Source organism: Nyctibius grandis, chromosome W (genome assembly GCF_013368605.1).
Source record: "Nyctibius grandis isolate bNycGra1 chromosome W, bNycGra1.pri, whole genome shotgun sequence".
NCBI classification, from domain to species: domain Eukaryota; kingdom Metazoa; phylum Chordata; class Aves; order Nyctibiiformes; family Nyctibiidae; genus Nyctibius; species Nyctibius grandis.
In genome coordinates, this window is record NC_090694.1 from 9,732,808 (window position 1) to 9,756,235 (window position 23,428).

The 23,428-nt window shown below is 44.9% G+C and overlaps 1 long non-coding RNA gene across 1 annotated transcript; it reads right to left on the minus strand.

The window, feature by feature from the left end:
- Positions 1–3,183: 3,183 nt before the first annotated feature.
- Positions 3,184–6,966, minus strand: LOC137675706 (uncharacterized). Its single transcript, XR_011049978.1, has 3 exons — positions 6,728–6,966; positions 6,400–6,633; positions 3,184–5,539 (listed from the first exon to the last, which is right to left on the minus strand). It is a non-coding gene; the product is annotated as an uncharacterized lncRNA (long non-coding RNA).
- Positions 6,967–23,428: the final 16,462 nt, after the last annotated feature.

The window sequence follows — 23,428 nt, forward strand, 5'->3', positions numbered from 1 at the left end:
GCACATCCCTCTCTACATAGCTGAAAAATGGGAATGGAATATTGCTCTTTATTTGATAGTATCTCCACCTGTGTTGCAATAACTGGCAAGAGACCAACTGTCAATCACTACTGAGCTGCATTTTATTCCTCTCCCTATTACTAGAACTGTACCTGCTTCATTTATTTTTGGCTGCTTCAGTGTTCATTTAGGAATTGACAGACATGATACATACCAAATACTCACTTCCAGCAAACCTTGCAGGGCTTTATTAGCATTGAAAATCAACACTCTATCCTGAGGCAGGAGGCCCAGTGAATAATCTATCATTTAGAATAGTAAAGGACATCATCACAGATATGAGGGCTCGGTCCCAACCCGGCAGAGAACACAAGGATGTGCTTCCCTAACAATATAAGCAAAATGAGCACATCCCACCTTTTAAAAAAGTTCAGTCCCAGTCTGACATCTGTCTGAGGTGGGTTGACCCTGGCCGAACGACAGGTGCCCACCAAAGCAGCTCTATCACTCCCCCACCTCAACTGGACAGGGGAGAGAAAGTATAATGAAAGGCTCGTGGGTCGAGATAAGAACAGGGAGAGCTCACTCACCAATTACCATCATGGGCAAAACAGACTCGACTTGGGGAAATAAGTTTAATTTATTACCAATCAAATCAGAGTAGGGTAATGAGAAATAAAACCGAATCTTAAAACACCTTCCCCCCCCCCACCCCTCCCTTCTTCCCAGGCTCAACTTCACTCCCGATTTTCTCTACCTCCTCCCCCGGAGCAGCGCAGGGGGACAGGGAATGGGGGTTGCGGTCAGTTCATCACACATTGTCTCTGCCGCTCCTTCCTCCTCAGGGGGAGGACACCTCACGCTCTTCCCCTGCTCCAGCATGGGGTCCCTCCCACGGGAGACAGTCCTCCACAAAATTCTCCAACATAGAATCATAGAATCATAGAATGGTTTGGGTTGGAAGGGACCTTAAAGATCATCTAGTTCCAACCCCCCTGCCACAAGCAGGGACACCTTCCACTAGACCAGGTTGCTCAAAGCCCCATCCAACCTGGCCTTGAACACTTCCAGGGAGGGGGCATCCACAACTTCTCTGGGCAACCTGTTCCAGTGTCTCACCACCCTCACAGGAAAGAATTTCTTCCTAATATCTAATCTAAATCTACCCTCTTTCAGTTTAAAACTGTTACCCCTCGTCCTATCACTACATGCCCTTGTAAAAAGTCCCTCTCCCGCTTTCCTGTAGGCCCCCTTCAGGTACTGGAAGGCTGCTATAAGGTCTCCCTGGAGCCTTCTCTTCTCCAGGCTGAACAGCCCCAACTCTCTCAGCCTGTCTTCATAGGAGAGGTGCTCCAGCCCCCTGATCATCTTCGTGGCCCTCCTCTGGACTCTCTCCAACAGCTCCATGTCCTTCTTAAGTTGGGGGCCCCAGAGCTGGACGCAGTACTCCAGGTGGGGTCTCACGAGAGCAGATTAGAGGGGCAGAATTACCTCCCTCGACCTGCTGGCCATGCTGCTTTTGATGCAGCCCAGGATATGGTTGGCTTTCTGGGCTGCAAGCACGCACTGCCGGCTCATGCTGAGCTTCTCGTCAACCATCACCCCCAAGTCCTTCTCCTCAGGGCTGCTCTCAATCCATTCTCCACCCAGCCTGTATTTGTGCTTGGGATTGCCCTGACCCCCATGCAGGACCTTGCAGTTGGCCTTGTTGAACTTCATGCGCTTTGCACGGGCCCACCTCTCAAGCCTGTCAAGGTCCCTCTGGATGGCATCCCTTCCCTCCAGCGTGTCGACCGCACCACACAGCTTGGTGTCGCCGGCAAACTTGCTGAGGGCGCACTCAATCCCACTGTCCATGTCACCGACAAAGATGTTAAACAGGACCGGTCCCAATACCGTTCCCTGAGGATCGCCACTCGTCACTGGTGTCCACTTGGACATCGAGCCGTTGACCGCAACTCTTTGAGTGCGACCATCCAGACAATTCCTTATCCACCGAGTAGTCCATCCATCAAGGCCATGTCTCTCCAATTTAGAGACAAGGATGTCGTGCGGGACAGTATCAAATGCTTTGCGCAAGTCCAGGTAGATGGCATCAGTCGCTCTTCCCCTATCCACCAGCGCTGTGACCGCGTTGTAGAAGGCCACCAAATTTGTCAGGCACGATTTGCCCTTAGTGAAGCCATGTTGGCTGTCACCAATCACCTCCTTGATTTCCATGTGCCTCAGTATAGTTTCCAGGAGGAGACTTCCTGGAAAGACATGAGTCCTTCCCACGGGCTACAGTTCCTCACGAACTGCTCCAGCATGGGTCCTTTCCACGGGGTGCAGTCCTTCAGGAATAGACTGCTCCAGCGTGGGTCCCCTGTGGGGTCACAGGTCCTGCCGGGAGCCTGCTCCAGCACAGGGTCTCCACAGGGTCACAGCCTCCTTCGGGCGCATCCACCTGCTCCAGCGTGGGGTCCTCCACGGGCTGCAGGTGGATATTTGCTCCACCATGGACCTCCATGGGCTGCAGGGGGACAGCCTGCCTCACCATGGTCTTCACCACGGGCTGCAGGGGAATCTCTGCTCTGGCGCCTGGAGCACCTCCTCCCACTCCTTCTTCACTGACCTTGGTGTCTGCATAGTTGTTTCTCTCACATATTCTCACCCCTCTCTCCCAGCTGCTGTTCTGCAGCAGTTTTTTTTCCCCCCTTCTTAAATATATTATCACAGAGGTGCTACCACCATCTCTGATTGGCTCAGCCTTGGCCAGTGGTTGGTCCGTCTTTGAGCTGGCTGGAACTGCCTGTGTCCGACACGAGGGCAGCTTCTGGCATCTTCTCACAGAAGCCACCCCTGTTGCCCCCCCCCGCTACCAAAACCTTGCCACGCAAACCCAATACACTGTCTCTGCTTTCTGCATCGTGTCTTCAGAGACTATTGAATAAAACTTCAGATCTTTGTCCTTATTTCCATTGACTTGAGCATAGGACTTCTACAGGATAAACCCCAATGTTGGCAGTTCCATTTCTCACACCCAGCAGGACTTTCAACCAGAAGCATAAAGCTCATCTGTGCAAGAGACAGAGTCTCAGGCCATAGAACTAAGCAATATAAATCTCACCATCTTAAACAATGAGGGCACACCAAGTTTTTAAACATTTATTTCTCCATAAACACACATAACGTGTACATTGAAGGAAAACAAGCTCAAGCAAACTGCTGTCAAAATAAAACACGCCACACATAAACAGTTCTCTCACTGAGGAAAGAGAGCAAGAAACAGTTTAACCTGAATGTCTGCAGATACCTCAGTGATGATGGTGTTAAGAAACCATAACAGAGTAATACAGAGAGTTAAGTGGCTGTTGCCAATTGGTAGAGCTTCATGGCTTTCATGTAGCTACATTGATTTAAATGGCTGAAGATCTGGGCTCTAACAGAAGTTGATAAACTGGCAGGTTCTTCAGAAATAAGTTTTAAAGCCAAGTGACATAATCAAGAGCAGCTTGGCAAAAGGAGCTCTGTACTGCACATGCCCTCAGACAGGGTACACCGTTCTCTAAGGCAAATAGATAAAGCATATGAGAAAAAAACCTGCTAGCTCAGCATTTTTATAAATAAAGATGTGCCTTCCCCCCCTTACTGTGGTTACCACTGTGTTCAAATAATAATGTCTCTTTGGCCCACCCTCCTCCTCTGACTGTACCACTACCTCCAGCTGACTGGGGTGACTGACAAACTGCGTAACCTGATATTCAAAGTCATTATATTAAAAATACCTTGCCATTCTGCGCGATAAATAGTTTCCACTTGGAATTAGCTAACAGAGAAATATTTTGGCTAGTTTTGCTGAAGGGTTTTGCTTTGCTTGCAAGGTCGTTCAGAATAAGCTCCCTGAACTTTGAACTGTATCTGCAAAGCAAGATAAACAAGAGCCATATAAATACCACAGCCCTTTTCCCCACACTGTTTTCTTCTGCAGCGGAGTTAAGCAGAGCTGCCAAGGAGCAGAGGGGGGAGGAAAGGGTAAGTGTGCTGGTTTTGCTATGAAAGAGCTTCATGACTTAAGATTTGGCAGAGCGTCTGCTTGTTTCTTTGGCTGAAAAGGCTGACTGTGGAAATTTCCATTGGAAACCAACTAGAAAGTTGAAATGCAAAGAGAAGTATAATTCAGAACATAGCTCTCGTCTAGTTCACAGGGCGAGACAGCTGTTGCTGGGTGCTGTATGCCAGTGCTGCAGAAGGCTATAAAGGCATAGAGGGATCTCAGGATGTCATAGGAGTGTCATGTGTTTATAATGGATCCCTATAAAGGCGGGCAGCTTTCCAGATGTGAGGAAAGAGTAAAAAACTGGCCCTGTTGATATCTGTTGGACCAGTTTAATCTTCAAAGTACTATACCTAAAATGCTTTTGGTAGAACTGCAGGAAAGAAACATTAGGGACAGCAGGATTTCACAAATGATGTTGGCTTTGCAGCAGCTGGCTCTTGTTTTAAAAGATCAATTATTAAAATGCTTTAATTTTGTGGAATATGACAAGATTGATGAAGAGCATGTTATTTATCAGAACTTTGTGTTTCCAAAACATTATATTTACTGTCAGACTCTGATGCGAGTGGTGGAATTATACAATTATAGGACACGTTGGGGAGCAGTTTTATAATGTTATCTATTTCTCAATAATGGGTGTTTTCTGAACGCATTAAGCCAAAATTATTATGTTAATGGAATAGAAGGAAAGGATAATTACAGAATTTCTCGTACGTTTTGATTTTCATAAACATTAAATGGACTCAGTGTGGGCAGGAGATTTTGTAAGCTCTGGGGAATCCTGAAACTGAGTTTTCATTTCCTGTTTTTGCAAAATTGTTTCTAGTGCCTGCATTCTTAAGAGATTTTTCTCAACGGGATCCAAATGCTACAGACTGACTTGTAAAAATCTTTAAGTCGTCTTTTTTTCTGCCAGGTTTTGTAATACTTGCTATGTACCGAAATACACTGTTGGTGCAATTACTTTTAAGACAGTGGAATTGCTCTGGAATTGGTTGGAATCACACTGGAATCTAGAATGAACTGGTCTAGATTCTTACTGGTGTAAACTGGCCCAGCACCACTGATTTCAAAACACACGAGAAATGAGGCCACTTTAAAATCACCGAAGTGTTAAAAACAAGTGTTAAAAACAAGTCAAGAAGAAATTACAAAGAGGAAGGATCAACCTAGTCTGATTAGTAGCATTAAAAGAAAATCCAGTTATTTTGAACACTTACTCTTCAGCTGTTTACATACAACAACAACAACAAAAATTGCCTATTTATTATAGGGGAACTCCACTGCAAAATGACAAACAAGTCCCAGTCCGCATTGTCCATTGGCATGTCTTTCAAGTCTGCTCTGCTGGAGTATGTCTGCTCCATCGTTTGCAAGCAGTCATGTGTTAATTCTTTCCTACCAGGATCCGTAGTTAGAAAGGTTGCTGGATTCAGGATCATGGTTACTTTCAGCTCCACATCGTCTTGTTCCAGTGTTGGGGCCTGGATCATGGAAGAACTATAGAGAGAACATACGAGTACACTGTTATGTAAGAGCATGAGTCAGCAAGAAAGCATAAGGATGTGGCCTTGCTTAGGCATAGCAAGTATCCAATCAGAACAGCAGAAGTGGCGCACAGACAGAGCGTGCACAGTGCTTGCAGCCAATAGCTTAAGGCGTGACCGCGAGATAAGAAAGTATGTATGTTATAAAAGAGCTGTGTTAACTACAATAAAGTGGCTATTAGAGCATCATATTGGTGTGCTGTAGTCCGTTCCTCGCATGGACCCCAACATTGTGGTGACCCCGACGTGATCTTCGCAACGGAGAAGAAGGGGGACCAGACGAAAACGCGAGGGTGACTGCCGTGCCGGCGGAGGTAAGCCAGGCCGTTCGAGAGAGACGGGAATCGTAGGCCTACGTGATTAACGGCAGGATGGGGGGGTGCAGTATCTGCACTGGAAAAGGCGGTGGAGTGTATTCTGCAGATAGCCGCACAAACTGAGACTGAGATAAAAAGAAAAGAAGTAGAAACTTTGCTGGGATGGGGCCAGCGAAGAGGCTTGCTAAAAACCACCGATCAGTTGTTTTCTGCAGCTTGCTGGGACGATCTAGGGCAAGAACTTTGGAGATCAATTACGGTGGGAAATAAAGAGGCTAGAAAGTTAGCCACATCTTGGAAGAAGGTGAGGGATATGCTGGAGGCTATGTCCTCTGAGGCAAAAGTGCAATCCGCGCTCAAAAAAGTACTAACAAAACCAGAGGAAAAAGAGCGGTCACCGACGGACCCTGTAGAGGCAGCCCCTCCCTATGAGGACTCGCCGATACCCTTTCCCCCACCCCCCCCCGCCCCCGCAGGCTCGGTGCCCGCCGCTTACCCTGCGCTCGAGGTAGAGTTTTGGGGTGGAGACTCAACAGTCCCGTCAGCCCCGTTAATGCCTCATGAAATGGGGCCGGAGGCGACATCTGGGGTCTCGGTACCCCCTCCGGAGGATGACAGGGGCAAACAGCCGCCGGTGAATCCTGAAACTGTACCCCTCCCCATGGAAGTAGAAACAAATGAGTCAGACGCCGCTCCTGAAGCGGACAGTTACGCATCTTTGCGAGAGTTACTGCAGCGACAAGAACAGCAAATGCAGGAAATATTAAAAAAAAATGGAGAAGCTAGATGGAGGAGCTAGTAAGACATCGTGGCAACTCGCTTACAATAAAGCCTCGCAGGCGATATCTGGTGGATTAGAGGCTCTCGGACAGGCTATCGAGAAGCAGAAAGGTCCGCCAGCAGAAGTGGAACTAACTCCAGAAGAGCTAAAGCACAAAGAGGATAAAATCCGGAAGTGGGCGCGACGGTGTGTCGAGGACGGGGAGTGGGAGGAGGCAGCAGCTGACGCGTACCTACGCGACAAATATGGGAGTGGCCTGGGCGGGCCATCGTCTTCCCTGGGCGGGTCATCGTCTTCTCGTTCGGGCATGCGCCGGCTGACTGAACCTCCTCGACAAGAGAATAGCACTCAAAGACCTGCAGGGGGAGCTCGAGACCCATCTACGCCACTGCCAGACTCTCCAGATTCCAACGATCCTGGTGACGAACAGAATACACGGCCTGGAGCATTACCCGGTTATGATCCAGGGCAACGATGGCGGGGCGTCATTCGAGAGGCTACCATCGAAGGCGTAATGTTACCGCATAGCATCACCGCAATGCCAGTTTTCACACAAGGAGATCGTCGTCAATGGGCACCGTTTGATTGGAAAACTGTGAAGCAGTTACAAGAAGCGGTGATGCAGTACGGAATGGACAATAAACATGTGATGCAGTTGCTAACATCATTCTTTAAAAACCAAACATTAACACAAGTGGACATATGTGCTCTTGGCGAACTGATGTTGCCACCCACCGCATGCCTGTTATTTTTGGAAAAGTGGCAGCAAAAGGTGGAGATAGCCGCTGTTGAGAACGTACGCCGAGCTGACGGGGACCCCCTGAGACTGGCATCAATTGACGCACTATTAGGGAGAGGTCAGTACGCCGATGGTGCGACACAAGCTGCTTTACATCCGCACGTGTTATAACAATCACAGGCCTTAGCATTGGCTGCATTAAAGGAGTTGCCAAATATAGGAACACCTAAGCCCCCTTACACGACAGAATCACAGAATCACAGAATGTTAGGGATTGGAAGGGACCTCGAAAGATCATCTAGTCCAATCCCCCTGCCGGGGCAGGATTGCCTAGACCATATCAAACAGAAGGTGGGTGAACCTTATATGCAATTTGTTGATCGCTTAAAAGACGCCATTGATGCATCGCCGAATTTAACTCCTGAAGCTAAGGCCGCGGTCGGGAGGGATTTAGCAGTCATGAATGCGAACCCACAATGTCAGCAGATTCTTGCCAGTTTGGGAAAGACGGCCACACTGGCAGATATGGTTGAGGCTTGTAGCAAAGTTCCAATACTGCAAGCGGAGGCGGAAAAGGCACGGATTCATGCTCAAGCCCATGCTGATGCCTTAGCCGCAGTTTTAAAGCCACCATGGAAAACAGGAAAAGAAAACCGAGGCCCATCCAGGACAGGATGCTATCAGTGTGGAGAAAAGGGACACATGAAGCGGAATTGCCCCAAGAAGAATACCCCAAACAAGGGGAGCAACCCCGGAGGATCCGCTGGGCTTGCAGGTGTGTGCAATCGCTGCAATAAATTTGGGCACCAGGAGAAGGACTGCCGATCAAGATTTAAAAAGGATGGAACCCCGTTGCCGGGAAACTTGAGAAGCAGCGCCGGGGAACGGGGCGCGATGACACCACAATACCATCCGGCAGCCTACCCCATTCAGGCTGTCTCTCAGAGCTCTCAGCTTCCACCAGAGGAAGTGCAGGCGTTGATTTGGCCGTGGGAATCAGATGTAACAATTACAGATGGCGCCGTACACGTAATTCCCTCAACCGTTAGCGGACCTTTAGGCTATGGACTCAGTGGATTGTTGTTAGGAAGATCATCAGCTACCAAAAACAAGGTCTTCTGGTGCTACCAGGCGTCATCGACACGGACTACACTGGACAAATTGGAATCATGTTGCGAGTATTAAACCCACCTGTGACGTTGAAACGAGGAACTAGAATCGCTCAAATAGTTCCGTTCCGATCCAGCGTTCCTAGAGCCGTTGACAACGCCAGAGGGAACCAAGGGTTTTGGTTCCACTGAAGCCCCCACAGTCGCATTTGTGCATGAAATAACTGCTGCCAAACCCTGTCGAACAGTTAATATCAGAGGACCCAGAAACATAACGTTAACCGAGAAGCGGATGTTGTTGGACTCTGGAGCTGATGTTACCATAGTTCCTCGTGCGGCCTGTCCAGAAGCATGGCCTCTTGAATCAGTTAATACCACTGTGGTCGGAATCGGAGGCGCTTCACCCACACATGTAAGCACTCGTTTTGTAACAATCGAGGACTGTCAGGAGAAAATAATGGCTCGAGTTCGACCGTATGTGTTACATACCACTATTTGGATTCTGGGGCGAGATGTGCTTTCGCAATGGGGATGCGTTCTCCAAACGCCTTTTTAGAAGCGGCCATTGCGGCGAGCAACACCCGACCTACACTGAAGCTTACTTGGTTAACAACATCACCCGTCTGGGTGGACCAATGGCCGCTACCCGAAGAAAAGCTCGCACACTTACAGGAGTTGGTGCAAGAACAACTTGATGCAGGTCACCTGGTACCCTCAACAAGTCCATGGAACACGCCTGTATTTACAATACCTAAAAAGTCAGGGAAATGGAGATTACTGCAAGATTTAAGGGCTGTTAATGCTGTCATGCAAGACATGGGTCCGTTACAGCCAGGGCTCCCTACACCTACTATGTTACCACGAGGATGGGATATTGTCGTGATCGACCTCAAAGACTGTTTCTTCACGATACCTTTGCATCCGGACGACTGTGAAAAATTTGCATTTACAGTTCCCTCCATAAATCGTGCAGCACCAGCGAAGAGGTATCATTGGGTGGTATTGCCACAAGGTATGAAGAATTCTCCAACAATTTGTCAGTGGTACGTGGATCTGGCTCTACAGAAATTTCGAAAGACGCATGAGGGAATGCTGATTTACCATTATATGGATGACTTGCTACTTTGTCAAAAGGGAACCATTGCCAGCGAAGTGGTAGAAGAATTGAAGTCGGATCTGGAAAAGTGGGGCTTGGTCATAGCCCCGGAAAAGGTGCAGCTGTCACCACCTTGGAAATATCTAGGGCGATCGCTTACCGAATCCACTGTTCAACCTCAGAAATTGGAGATTCGAGCAAATGTAAAGACCCTGAGCGATGTACAGAAATTAGTGGGAGACATTCAGTGGATAAGGACTGGCTGCGGCATCACCAATGCAGACCTTCAACCTCTCTTCGAAATGCTTCAGAAGGGTTCCGCACCTCAAGAATCCCGCGAGCTCGCAGAAGCAGCTCGATCTGCACTGCAAGTAATAACTCAAAAGATTGCCTTGTCTTGTGCTTCACGAGTAGTGCCTGAATTACCCGTGGACTTGTACATTTATAATATGGACCTTGAAGTGTCAGGCATATTAGGACAATGGGACCCATCTCAGTCAAATCCACTTCAAGTGCTGGAATGGGTGTTTTTACCCTCTCATGGTAAAAAGACTATCACTACAAGGTGGGAAGCTATCGCTCAAGTCATTCTCAAAGGGACTGCACGGCTATTAGCTGTGGCTGGACGAACACCTGACAAGCTTGTTATTCCAATCAGCCTCGACTACCTACCAGATGTATGTCAACGAGAAAAACTCATGTCCTTAGCCCTATTGAACACGACGATGCAGATTGACAATCACTATCCATCACACCCCATCTTTAAAACTCACATATCGCTGGAAGAACGGCCTCTTGTCATCAGTGAGCCGTTGCAAGCAATCACAGTGTTTACCGATGCAAGTAGCCGCACCGGAAAAGCCGGATTTGTCTGGCAAGAACAGGGAGAATGGAGAAAACATGTCATCGTAGCAGAAGGATCTACTCAGGTTTTAGAATTACAAGCTGTACTCCTGGCCTTACAGAAGTGGCGCGAAGCACCCTTAAATTTGGTAGTGGATTCCCTATACGTGGTAGGGGTTGTGAAACGCATACACCGATCGTTGCTTCGCCATATCGCCAATGAACTGCTGTTCAAAGCCTTTTTCGACCTATGCCATGAAATGCAACACCGTCTACACCCGGTATTTGTCACCCACATTAGAAGCCATACCAGTTTACCCGGAGGTTTGGTGGAAGGAAACTCCCGAGCCGATCAGTTGGTATCCACGTTTCGGGTGGACAGATCCCCGCAGGCAAAATTAACAGAGGCTCGGCAATCTCACCAGTTTTTTTCACCAATCTGCAGCATCATTGCGATTGCAATTCCAATTGACAAAGACTGATGCAAGGGCGATTATACCTTCTTGCCCCGATTGTGCTAGAATACCTGTGTTACAGATTGCGGGAGCAAATCCCAGGGGACTCCAACCCAGACAGATTTGGCAAACAGACATCACCGAATATGCTGCCTTTGGCCGACTCAAATATATCCATGTATCAATTGACACCTGCTCCGGTCACATGTGGGCTACAGCCCTGACCTCCATGACGGCTAAGGCCGTTAAAAAACATTTTTTGAAAGCTATTGCAGTAATGGGCCAGCCAGAACAAATTAAGACTGATAATGGCCCTGCCTATCGCTCTGAATCGTTTGCAGAGTTTATGCAGAAATGGGGTATTACACATGTACGCGGTATTCCATATAATTCTACAGGGCAGGCAATTGTGGAACGTGCGCATCGCACATTAAAAGAGCATTTAGAAATTATTCGAAAACAGGGGGAGATGGGACCACAGGATGCGCTACATAAAACATTGTTTGTATTAAATTGGCTAAACCCTAAGCAGAACTCGCAAACACCACCTGCCATAGCTCACGGGCAGGGAAATCAAAAAGACCTCAGTAATACAAACGTATCGGTAAGGGTATTCATCCCAGAATCAGGCACTTGGGAAGGGCCAAAGCAATTGATAACTTGGGGCAGAGGGTATGCTTGTGTCTCCACAGGAAATAACTGCCAATGGGTTCCGGCCAAATGGGTGAAGCCGTGGCTAGATGAACCAGCCGACGCTACAGGACCAGGCAACTCTAACACCAGAGGCCTTGAGGAGGCGTGATCACTGCCTTGCACGTATCATCTGGCCGTGGCTCCAGAATCTGAATCCAGAACAGAAAATGCGGGAGCATCATGGGTTTTTGGATGACTGGTTGGGTGATCTGGGAACTGGAGGGTGGATAGCCAGCCTAGTGAAAGGCTTGGCACAAGTATTGATATTCATCTTTGTCTTGGTACTCTGTATCATAAAAGGTTTGCAGGGAATGATATCAAGAACCATTGCCATTGTATTAAGAAAGAAAGGGGGAGATGTTGGGGCCTGGATCGTGGAAGAACTATAGAGAGAACATACGAGTACACTGTTATGTAAGAGCATGAGTCAGCAAGAAAGCATAAGGATGTGGCCTTGCTTAGGCATAGCAAGTATCCAATCAGAACAGCAGAAGTGGCGCGCAGACAGAGCGTGCACAGTGCTTAAGGCGTGACCGCGAGATAAGAAAGTATGTATGTTATAAAAGAGCTGTGTTAACTACAATAAAGTGGCTATTAGAGCATCATATTGGTGTGCTGTAGTCCGTTCCTCGCATGGACCCCAACATTCCAGAAGGACGGCTTGATATTTCAGCATCCTGCTTGGTGACAGCCAGTGTCCTCCTTTTTGTTCTAGAACGGTTGTAACTGCATGGGGCACAAACACAGTCAGCTTTTGCCCGAGCGTCAATTTTCGGGCCTCTTGGATCAGTAGTACTGTAGCTGCCACTGCTCGGAGACATGCTGGCCATCCTTTACTGACATTGTCTAGTTGTTTTGAAAAGTATCCCACGGGTCTTTTCCATGATCCTAGTCTCTGGACCAACATAGGACAATATGCAGTCTTTCATGTACAAATAGTTCAAATGGTTTTTCTAAGTTCGGGAGGCCTAGAGCTGGAGCACTGATTAAGGTCTGTTTTAATTTTGCAAATGCATCTCTGCATTCCTGAGTCCAAACAAGGAGGTTTCCTTCCCCTTGTACAGCTTCATATAAGGGTTTGGCAATGAGTCCAAAATTCATTATCCACAGGCGACACCCCATCCAGCCATCCCGAGAAATGCTCTAAGCTCCTGTTTCGATTTGGGTTCTGGGATTTGACAAATAGCCTCTTTCCTTTTCGCTCCAAGACTACGCTGGCCCTGGGAAATTGTGAACCCTAAATATGTTACTTCCTGCCAGGTGATCTGTGCCTTTTTCCGGGATACCTTGTACCCCGCCAGTCCCAAAAAGTTTAGAAGGTCTATTGTCATTTGTATGGAATCCTCCTTGTTACTTGCTGCTAGCAGTATGTCATCCACGTACTGCAGTAAAGTGATGTTTTCATGCATCTTCTGCCAGTTCTCTAATTCTCTGGCCAATTGATTTCCAAAGACTGTAGGTCTATTCTTAAATCCTTACGGTAACACTGTCCAACACAACTGGGTTTTTCTACCGGTCTTAGGGCTTTCCCCTTCGAAAGCAAACAGTTCCTGACTCTCAACTGCCAGCGGAAGGCAAAAGAACGCACCTTTCAGATCCAATACGGTAAACCATTTATCTGTTTCCTTCAGGGTGGTTAAGAGAGTGTACGGGTTTGCCACTACCGGGTGGACATCCTGCACGATTTGATTTATAGCCCTTAAGTCCTGAACCAATCTATATTCTTCTGAATGCAGTTTCTTAACTGGCAATATCGGAGTGTTGTATTCTGATTGGCATTCTCTTAATAACCCCAAATTTACAAATTGTTCTATTAATGGTTCTAATCCTTTCCTTGCTTCTAGTTTAACTGGGTACTGCTTTCATCTTACCGGTCTGGCATCTGGTTTCAATTGGATGATTACCGGTTCTGCCACTCGGGATTGTCCCAGTGTTCCTGAGGCCTATACGAGAGGTGTCACAGCGTTTTCAACTTCTTCTGGTATCTCCTGTAGCTCGGCTTCCTTCTGTAACATAAAAACTTGGGCATCCAAAGCTTTATTTTCAGGAATATGTATTTGGATTTTCCCTTTTGTAAAAGTAATTTGTGCATTCAATTTACTTAATATATCCCGTCCTAATAGCGGCATAGGGCAATCTGGTATGTAGAGAAATTGATGGGTTAACATCCTTTTCCCAATTCCAAATTTTAAAGGCTGGAAAAGCGGTTGATGTTCTTTCTGCCCTGTGGCACCAATACTTGATGTGCTTTGATCACTCAAATTACCCTTGCATGTATTCAATACTGAATAAGTAGCTCCCGTATCTACTAAAAATTTTCTCATTCCCCAACCTTACTATAACCAGGGGTTCTGTTGGGGAGGGTTCCGACTCTTCCCCAGGTCCTCCTCAGTCTGAATCTAACGTCATCATGTTAGCAGCCTTCCTCGGCATTTCCCCAAGGCCTCGCCGACCTAATTGTGGGCATTCCTTTTTACAGTGCCCTTTCTGCCTGCAGAGAGCACACTGATCCTTTTCTAATGGTATTCTGGCCCTCAGTACTCCACCGGGAAACCTTCTTACCCTCGGGCCCCGATAGCTCTGTCCTCTGACCCTACCAGTTTCCTGGGCTATGGCTGCTGCCAGTAGCTTTTCTTTAAAAGCTTCTCTTTTCTCTGTTTTTCTTCTTCTACCTTTTCTCTATTGTTATATACTTTCCAGGCATTTTCTAATATTTTATCCAATGAGCGAGCATCTGCCCCCTCTAACTTCTGTAATTTTTGTTTTATGTCCGCATTAGATTGTCCCATAAAAATGTGGATCAATGAGACAGCATCCACCTCATTTTCTGGATTCAAATTGGTATATTTTCTTGCAGCATCCGTTAGTCTTTCAAGGAAAGAAGAGGGATCCTCGTTCTTTTCTTGAATGACCTGATATAATTTAGACCAATTCTTTGACTTCAGAATAGCATTCTGGACACCATGCAAAACCAATCGTTGGTATTTGGTTAATAATAATCTTTGAGCAGGGATGTTGGGATCCCAATTAGGGTTGTTGGGATCCCAATTAGGGTTATTGGGAGGAAAATGTTCCTCTATCCATCCTGCTTGTGCAGCTTGAACATGCACTCGTTCTGCCTACTCTTTAGCCTGGGCCATAATAATTCTTCTTTCCTCATAAGACACGAAGTTATTTAAGACAATCTGCAGTTCTTTCCAATCTGGATCCTGATTTTCAATTATAGTTTCCATAACCTTTGCTACTCATTCAGGGTCCTCCCTATATATACACCTGCCAGATCTTTCAAAGCCTTTAAATCCAATACTGAAAACTGCACCTTTACCTAAACTGGTGTGTCTGGTCCTGCTGCTTGCCTGAGAGGGGCTTGTATGTTCTGAACATTTGGCCTAGTCCTACCTGCCACCAGACTGAAATGTTTTTCCTCATCGGAACTATTCCTCAAAGGAACTATTCCTTTGTTCTCTTTGCCTTCTGTTCGCTCCCCTTTTGCCCTGCGCTGCCATTTCCTGTTCGTTTCTCCTTGCCCCATTGTCTCTTCTCGGTCTGACCAACATCTCAATGTTCTCCTCTTCCTCCCTTTTCTCCTTATATTTGTTACATTGCCTGCCCATGCTACATGCCGAACAACAATGCTTAGGCACTTTCTTATTCTCTGCCTCTAGTGCCAATACACCACTTTCACTTACAACCAAACCACATTCCTTACATACATCATAATCATCCCATAATGCAAAGAACAAATTCATTTACAGCATCTCATCCCATTTTCCTTCGCATCTACAGAACAACATTAATTGCAATATTGTGTTATATCTTATACTTTCGCTCTTAGGCCATTTCTCCTGATTATCTAAAATATACAAAGGCCACCATTGATTACAATATTCTATGAACTTCTTAAGCCTAAGGGGATCACCCCCAAACTTTCTCCAATGTTTTAAGTGCTCTCCCTTGGGCTGTATATTAAGAATTTCCACTTCAAGAGACTGTCTATTTACCATTTCACAAAGTTTCAAAATTACCACAAATACCCAAAGTTTCACAGTTACCACGAATATAAATAAATCTGTTACGGTTTAAAGCTGGACTGGCTATTAAACTGGTGGCAGATGCTCTCCTTCCCCCCCCCCCCCTTTTCCTCTCTCGAAGGGGGAGGAAAAGAGAAAAGGGAGAGACCCACAGGCTTAGAAAGTTAAAACAGTTTTAATAAGCAACAACAATGAATATATGCAAATATATACAAAACCTATACCCAAACAAAATCCAGACTCTGGGCATCCTCGTGGTAGCGTATGGATTACTACAATTGTGCACACCAAGTTCCAATACCACTAGCGTAACAATGCATACTTAATTCAGATATGACTTATTTGTAAGCAATCAATACTTATAACCAAGTTCCAATACTAGTACCAATACTTATGACCAATGTCGTTAATATCTCAGATAGCTGTCACGGAAACTCACCCGACCAGGGAACTGGAGGGTCTCCCCGAAAATACTCCAATGCGTGCTGGAGTCCTCACGATTCCTCTGGTCTGCCGAGACTCTGGAGAGCTTGTCCCATCTGGGTTGCCAAATTCTGTTACCAGATAATAGTAACCAAGAAAACTCTCCAAATCAAATGATAGTTTAGAAAGCCAACACTGGTTTATTGCAGTGCTGGATGCATGAGGGACAAAAGCACATTCATTATATACATTATTAATGTATTATATACATTATAAAAAATGAATATTCATACAATTTCTGAGAAAAGCCCACCTTTTTTAAGAAATCTTATACATATGCTAATACATTGCGAAACTGTCTTTGTGCATGCTACTAAATTGGGGAAGGGGTCACGGGTGGTCTCTAGTGGTCGTGATCCCCCATACTTGTGCTGTCCGCTGTATGATCCCGCTTCTGCGCAAGCATGGTTGATGCCTTTATGTTACAAAGATGTTGCACATGCAGGTGGCCCCAAGGAAAAGATACTGTTCTGTCTCCACAGGATTTATCTCTTCCGGCACCAGAGTTGTAGGCCACAGTTGTAAATCAAATCGTTTAAGACACAACAAGGGTGCTGTTCGCAGGCTTGTTTATCTTTGGCCCTTCTATAGCTCTTCACTCATAATTAGTGAGCAATTTAGCAGAGACCTTGGATTCTCTAGGAATAAGCACAAGCAAGAGCCTTTCTGCATACCATTCCTGCCGGTGCCTCAGTGATAACTATAACTTTGAGCGTTATCAGTCCTAGAAGCAGACACTGTCTGCAAAACATGCAGTTAGTTTCAGAAAGTGCAGTTACTTAGAGGAGACTTAGCTGAAAGTAAAAATCACTGAAAGGAAAATTGGTTTTGTTTAAAGCTTACACAAAGGGGGCCTGCTTTTACTAAATCATTTAAGTCTGGTATCAGTTGGGTTCATATCAGTAAATGTAACTGTAGAATAGACTTTTTAGATACCCTTGTTGAAAACTTTACAGACTGCTTTTGACTTTCGGCTTGCAAGTTTCTCTCTGTGTTCTCCGTTCCTCCCTTTCGGGGGAGGGAAAGGAAAAAAGGGGCGGGGGCAAGCGGCGTTTTGCCATTTACTGTTTGCTATCGGTTTAACAGCCAGTCCGGCTTTGAACTGTGACAAATTTATTTGTAATTGTGGTAACTGTGGTACTTGTACAACTTTGTTCGGGTATTCGTGTTAATTTTGAAACTTTGCAAAATAGGAAACAAACAGTCTACTGAAGGGGTGGATTAGAGTCCCACTGAAAGTGGTATAAGGGATTCGAGTCACCTGAAAATGGTATAAGGGGTTTGAGTCCCCAGCATCTTGTTATTTTGTGTTAAGTCATTGGTTTTGTGTCTCTGTGTTTTAACACTGCTTTTGTGTTCTGATATTATTTTGCAATGGGTAACAACCCCTTGGTGGAAGGGGGATTCTGAAAAATCTCCTCTAGGATGTATATTGAAACATTGGAAAAAGGTGTGTGGGGGGGAGACTCTCTCACCCAGAAGCAGCTTGTAGAATATTGTAATCAATGGTGGCCTTTGTATATCCTAGATGATAAGGAGAAATATCCAAAGAACGGGAGTATAAGTTACAACACAATACTGCAATTAATGTTGTTCTGTAGACGAGAGGGAAAGTGGGATGAGATGCTGTATGTGAATTTGTTCTTTGCATTACGGGATGATTATAATGTGCGTAAGGAATGTGGTTTGATTGTAAGCGAAGGTGAAGTATTGGCGTTAGAGGCAGGGAAAAAGAAAGTGCCTAAGTGTTGTTGTTCGGCATGCAGCATTGGCAAGCGGTGCAACAAGTATAAGGAGAAAAGAGAGGAGGAGGAGAACGAGGAGGATGTTCAAATGTTAGTTGGACCTAGAAGGGATAATGAAGAGAGTGATTCAGACAGTACCGATGGTGAAGGTGAAGCAGGTTTCAGTCCGGTAGCGGGTAGGACTAGGCAGAGAAATGCTAACATACAAGCCCCTCTCAGACAAGCAGCAGGACCGGAGGGGCCAGTTTGAGTAAAAGTGCCGTTTTCTGTATCGGATTTAAAATCCTGGAGGGAGAGGGCAGGAGTATATAGGGAGGACCCTGAATGGGTAGCAAACTATAATTGAAAATCATGATCCAGATTGGAAAGATTTGAAAATTATTTTGAATAACTTAGTGATTTTCGAGGAAAAACGACTCATTCTGGCCAAGGCCAGAGAGGAGGCTGAACGAGTGCATGTTCAAGCTGCACAAGCAGGACTGTTAGATGAACATTTTCCTCCCAATAATCCTGATTGGGACCCTAACGTTCCTGCTCAGAGGTTGTTATTGACCGAATACCAACGATTGATTTTGCATGGTGTTCGGAATGCTATTCCAAAGTCAAAGAATTGGTCTAAATTGTATCAGGTCATTCAAGGAAAGAATGAGGATCCCTCCTCTTTCCTTGAAAGACTAACAGAGGCTGCAAGAAAATACACTGATTTGAATCCAGAGAATGATGTAGATGCTGTCTCGTTAATACACATTTTTATAGGACAATCTAGTGCAGATATAAAAAAAAATTGCAGAAAATAGAGGGGGCAGATGCCCACTCATTAGACAAAATGTTAGAGAATGCCTGGAAAGTGTATAACAACAGAGAAAACGTAGAGGAAGAAATAAAAAAAAAAAAGGTGTTTAAAAACAACCAGCAACTGGCAGCAGCTGCAACCCAGGAAACTGGAAACTGGTAGGGTTAGAGAACGGAATTATCGGGGGAGGCAAAGGGAAGAAAAATCTTCCGATAAAGTACCAGGTGCTGCAAAGCAATTAGAAAAAAAAATCAGTGTGCTTTCTGCAAGCAGAAAGGGCACTGGAAAAAGGAGTGTCCGCAATCAGGTCGGCAAGGCCTTGGGGAAATGCCAAGGAAAGCTGCTAACATGATAACTTTAGATTCAGACTGAGGAGGACCGGGGGAAGAATCGAAACCCTCCCCAACAGAACCCCTGGTTATAGTAAGATTGGGAAATGAGAAAGTAAAATTTTTTGTAGACATGGGAACTATCTATTCAGTATTAAATACATGCAAGGGTAATTTGAGTGATCAAAGCATGCCAATTATTGGTGCCACAGGGCAGAAAGAAGATTGGTCATTTTTTTCCAGCCTTTGAATTTTGGAATTGGGAAAAGGGTGTTAACCCATCAATTTCTCTACATACCAGATTGCCCCATGCCGCTGTTAGGATGAGATATGCTAAGTAAATTGAATGCACAAATTACTTTTACAAAAGGAAAAATCCAAAACCATATCCCTGAAAATAAAGCTTTGGATGCCCAAGTTTTTATATTACAGAAGGCAGCCGAACTACAGGAGATACCAGAAGAAATTGAAAACGCTGTAGCACCTTTCGTATGGGCCTCAGGAACACCGGGACGATCCCGAGCGGCAGAGCCGGTAATCATCCAGTTGAAACCAGTCGCCTGACCGCCGAGAGTCAGGAACTGTTTGCTTTCGAATGGGAAAGTCCCACGACTGGTAGAAAAACTCAACTGTGCTGGACAGTGTTGCTGCAAGGATTTAAAAATAGTCCTACAATCTTTGGAAATCAATTGGCCAAAGAATTAGAGAACTGACAAAAGATGCATGAAAACATCACCTTACTGCAGTATGTGGATGACATACTGGTAGCAGCAAGTAACAGGGAGGATTCCATACAGATAACAATAGATCTTCTAAACTTTCTGGGACTGGCAGGGTACAAGGTCTCCCGGAGAAAGGCACAGATAACCCAGCAAGAAGTAATGTACTTGGGATTCACAATTTCCCAGGGTCAACGCAATCTGGGAACTGAAAGGAAAGAGGCTATCTGCCAAATCCCGGAACCCAAATCAAAGCGGGAGCTTAGAGCATTTCTAGGGATGGCCAGCATGCCTCCGAGCAGTGGCAGCTACAGTACTACTGATCCAAGAGGCCTGAAAATTGACACTCGGGCGAAAGCGAACTGTGTTTGTGCCCCATGCAGTTACAGCTGTTCTAGAACAAAAAGGAGGATGCTGGCTGTCACCGAGACAGATGCTGAAATATCAAGCCGTCCTTCTGGAACAAGATGATGTGGAGCTGAAAGTAACCAGCATCCTGAATCCAGCAACCTTTCTAACTACAGATCCTGGTAGGAAAAAATAACACATGACTGTTTGCAGGCGATGGAACAAACATACTCCAGCAGAGACCTTTATCAGGAGCAACAAAGAGAAGAAACAATCCAGAAGACTTTTGGCAAATGGACTTTTCCGAATTACTGCGGCAAAATGGGTATCAGTATCTTTTAGTAATGATAGATACTTTCACAGACTGGCTAGAAGCTTTCCCCTGTCGCACCAACAAGGCAAGAGAAGTAGCAAAAATATTACTTAAGCAAATAATACTGAGATTTGGGGTACCTATGGGACTATCTTCAGATAGGGGCCCACACTTTGTATCTGAAGCTGTTCAAAATTTAGCTGAAGTGTTAGGGGTAAAATGGGACCTCCATACCCCATGGAGACCTCAATCAAGTGCAAAAGTAGAAAAAAAAAAAATGAATCAAAGCTTAAATAAACAGATGAGTAAAAATGTGCCAAGAGGCTCAAATAAAATGGCCAGGTGCTTTACCCTTAGCTTTGCTACGAATCCTAAAACTAAAGAAAAGGTTAGTCCTTTTGAAATCATTTATGGTAAACCCTATCAGGTGACAGAAACAGAAGTTGATCCTGAGATCATGGGGAAACATTATCTGAAAGAATATGTTATCTCTCTAGGAAAGGTTTTGTCCTCTCTCCATAGGTACCTCACTGTGTGCGCACCGTTATCCCTGGACATGCCTGTGCAGCAATACCAACCTGGGAACTGGGTGTACCTGAGGACGTGGTCAGATGAACCGCTAAAAGAGAAGTGGAAAGGACCTTTCCAGATTTTGCTCACCACCTACACAGCTGTCAAGCTCGAAGGAGTCACTCCGTGGATACATCACCGCAGGATCAAACCAGCTTCATCACCAGAATCAGAATGGACTGTAAAACAAGGACCTTTACATTTAAGATTAACCTGGGGATCACAAGGTTCTGGGTTATCTCCCTTGCAATGATGTTCAGAAATGCAGAAATTGATACAGATGGAGAGGCCAATACAGACATAAATGAGAACTTAATTCTAACTCTGATACAAGGGTTTGGTAGAATGAGCAATCTTACTAGTGTAACAGCATGTATCCCAATTCCTCATTTAGCCAGTCAGCCTATCCCCTGGGGTCACAACTTGAATGGGGATTTCAAAGTTTCCTTTTACGAGGACTGATGGCTTTAGAAAATTGGATGCTAATAGAAAATCTAAACGTGGCAAGTAGAATCTTTATCAAGAGCCACTCAAAAGGGATTCCAAATTGTTAACAAACAGATCCAAGCCAACTAAAATGACTTTGCAAAATAGACTGGCCTTAGACTTGCTATTAGTCAAAGAACAAGAAGTGTGTGGATATCTTAAGTTAGACAAAGAGCACTGCTGCATCCACATCCCAAACATTACTGATAACCTGCAAGAGCAATTGGATAAAATGAAGAAAGTAGCAGAAGACAGCAGGGCAATCAGGGATGCAGCAGAAAATAGTTGGCTCAACAAAATCCTGCATGAATTAGGTGGATTGTCTCTAAAAGGATGGTTAGCCACACTATTAGAGGGAATAGTTTATGTAGTTGTGATTATAGTTATTATAGGGATCTGCGTAGGTTGTGTTAAGAGAATCATTGAGAAAAATATATGGAAGTAGTGAGATAATAAATCTAACTACTTCCAAAGGGGGGAATTGATACCAGACGGTTCAATTTAGCAAGTTTAGCAAGAGTAGGCCTCAGAGTAGGCTCTAAAGGCCTGCTCTGTGTTACCTTTACACAGAACAAACTTTCCTGTCAATAATTTTCCTTTTAGCTAGAATAATAACAATAGGTTCTGAAGCAAACTACATGTTTTGTAGATAGAGTTTGTTTATGGGATTGATAACAAGGTTCTAGTAAATAATGATTCATGCTGTTTACGCTTAGTCCCAGAAAAACAAAGGTCTCTGCTAATTATATAAGGCCAAAAGACAAAACAAAACTGTAAAGAACAACTTTGTGATGTCTAAATTAACTTGATTCATAAACTCTTGTGTCAGAGGAGAGATAAGTTCAAAACGATATCTTCTTCTTGAGAACACATGTACTTGTAAACAAGAAGGCCTCGACCACGCTTGCGCAGAAGCACGATTAAAGGGGAATTGCGACCACCAGAGACCACCCAAGACCCCTTCCCCAATTTAGTACGCATGCGTAAAGACATTACGTAATGCATTACATAACATATTATGCATAAGTTTTTTTTTTTCTGGAATGCGTGGACTTTTCTCGGGATTATGTATATAAGGAGCAAGCTTTTGTTCTTAGGTGTGCATGCTAGGAGGAGAGATCCCCCATGCACCCAGCGCTGCAATAAACCAATGTCGGCTTTCTAAACTATCATTTGGTTTGGAGAGTTTTCTTGGTTACTATTTTCCGGTAACAAGACTGCTGTTGAAGAAGGGTTGGACCTACTTGTTTGGTAGCACAGTTTTGCTAGGAATCATGTTGCCTTTGGTAACTTTACAAGCTTGTGCCTTACTCTTCCAAGGAAAGTACATTTAGTTGGCTCACAGAATTAGTTCCTGAAGAAGTTTCCCATTCAGAAGGGCAAGGTTGCTATTTCCTTTGTTTGTAACTTGATATTGTAGCACTGTACATGCTACATGGATAGCTGCTGTGAAAAACATCAGAAAATTTAATTTCTTTCTTAGTATGGGAAAGTTACCTGACACTGTATGGTTCTATATTTTATGTCTTTCTGGTATAATATTGTAAGGTTTCATATGCAATACAAGTGAAAAAAATATGTAAAATATATGTTCTGTTAATTTTACTACTGAAAAGAAAAGTGTGAGGAATCAGTTTCCTGGCATGCCTAGGCCTCAGGTGTCTCTTGTGGAACAGATTTTATTTCCTTCAGCATGAGCTCAAAAGCAGACCAAAGACAGTAGTAGATGCGTCGTTTATAGCATCTGTGACTGGAGGCTACAGAAAGTTGTCAGCTCTTCAACTTTGCTTTTATTCCCACTAAGCCTTCTGCAGACTTTTATTCCTTCCAGTTTGGAGGAGGGGAAGTTCAGCTATGTTCTCTCACAATTTGCAACATGATGTGGAAGGATCCTCTGCTTTCTCTGACTAATTTCAGGAAGCTAATGTATCATTAATCAGCTAAATTTCATCTATTAGGATAAAGAAGCTAATAGTCTGCAAAAGAAATACC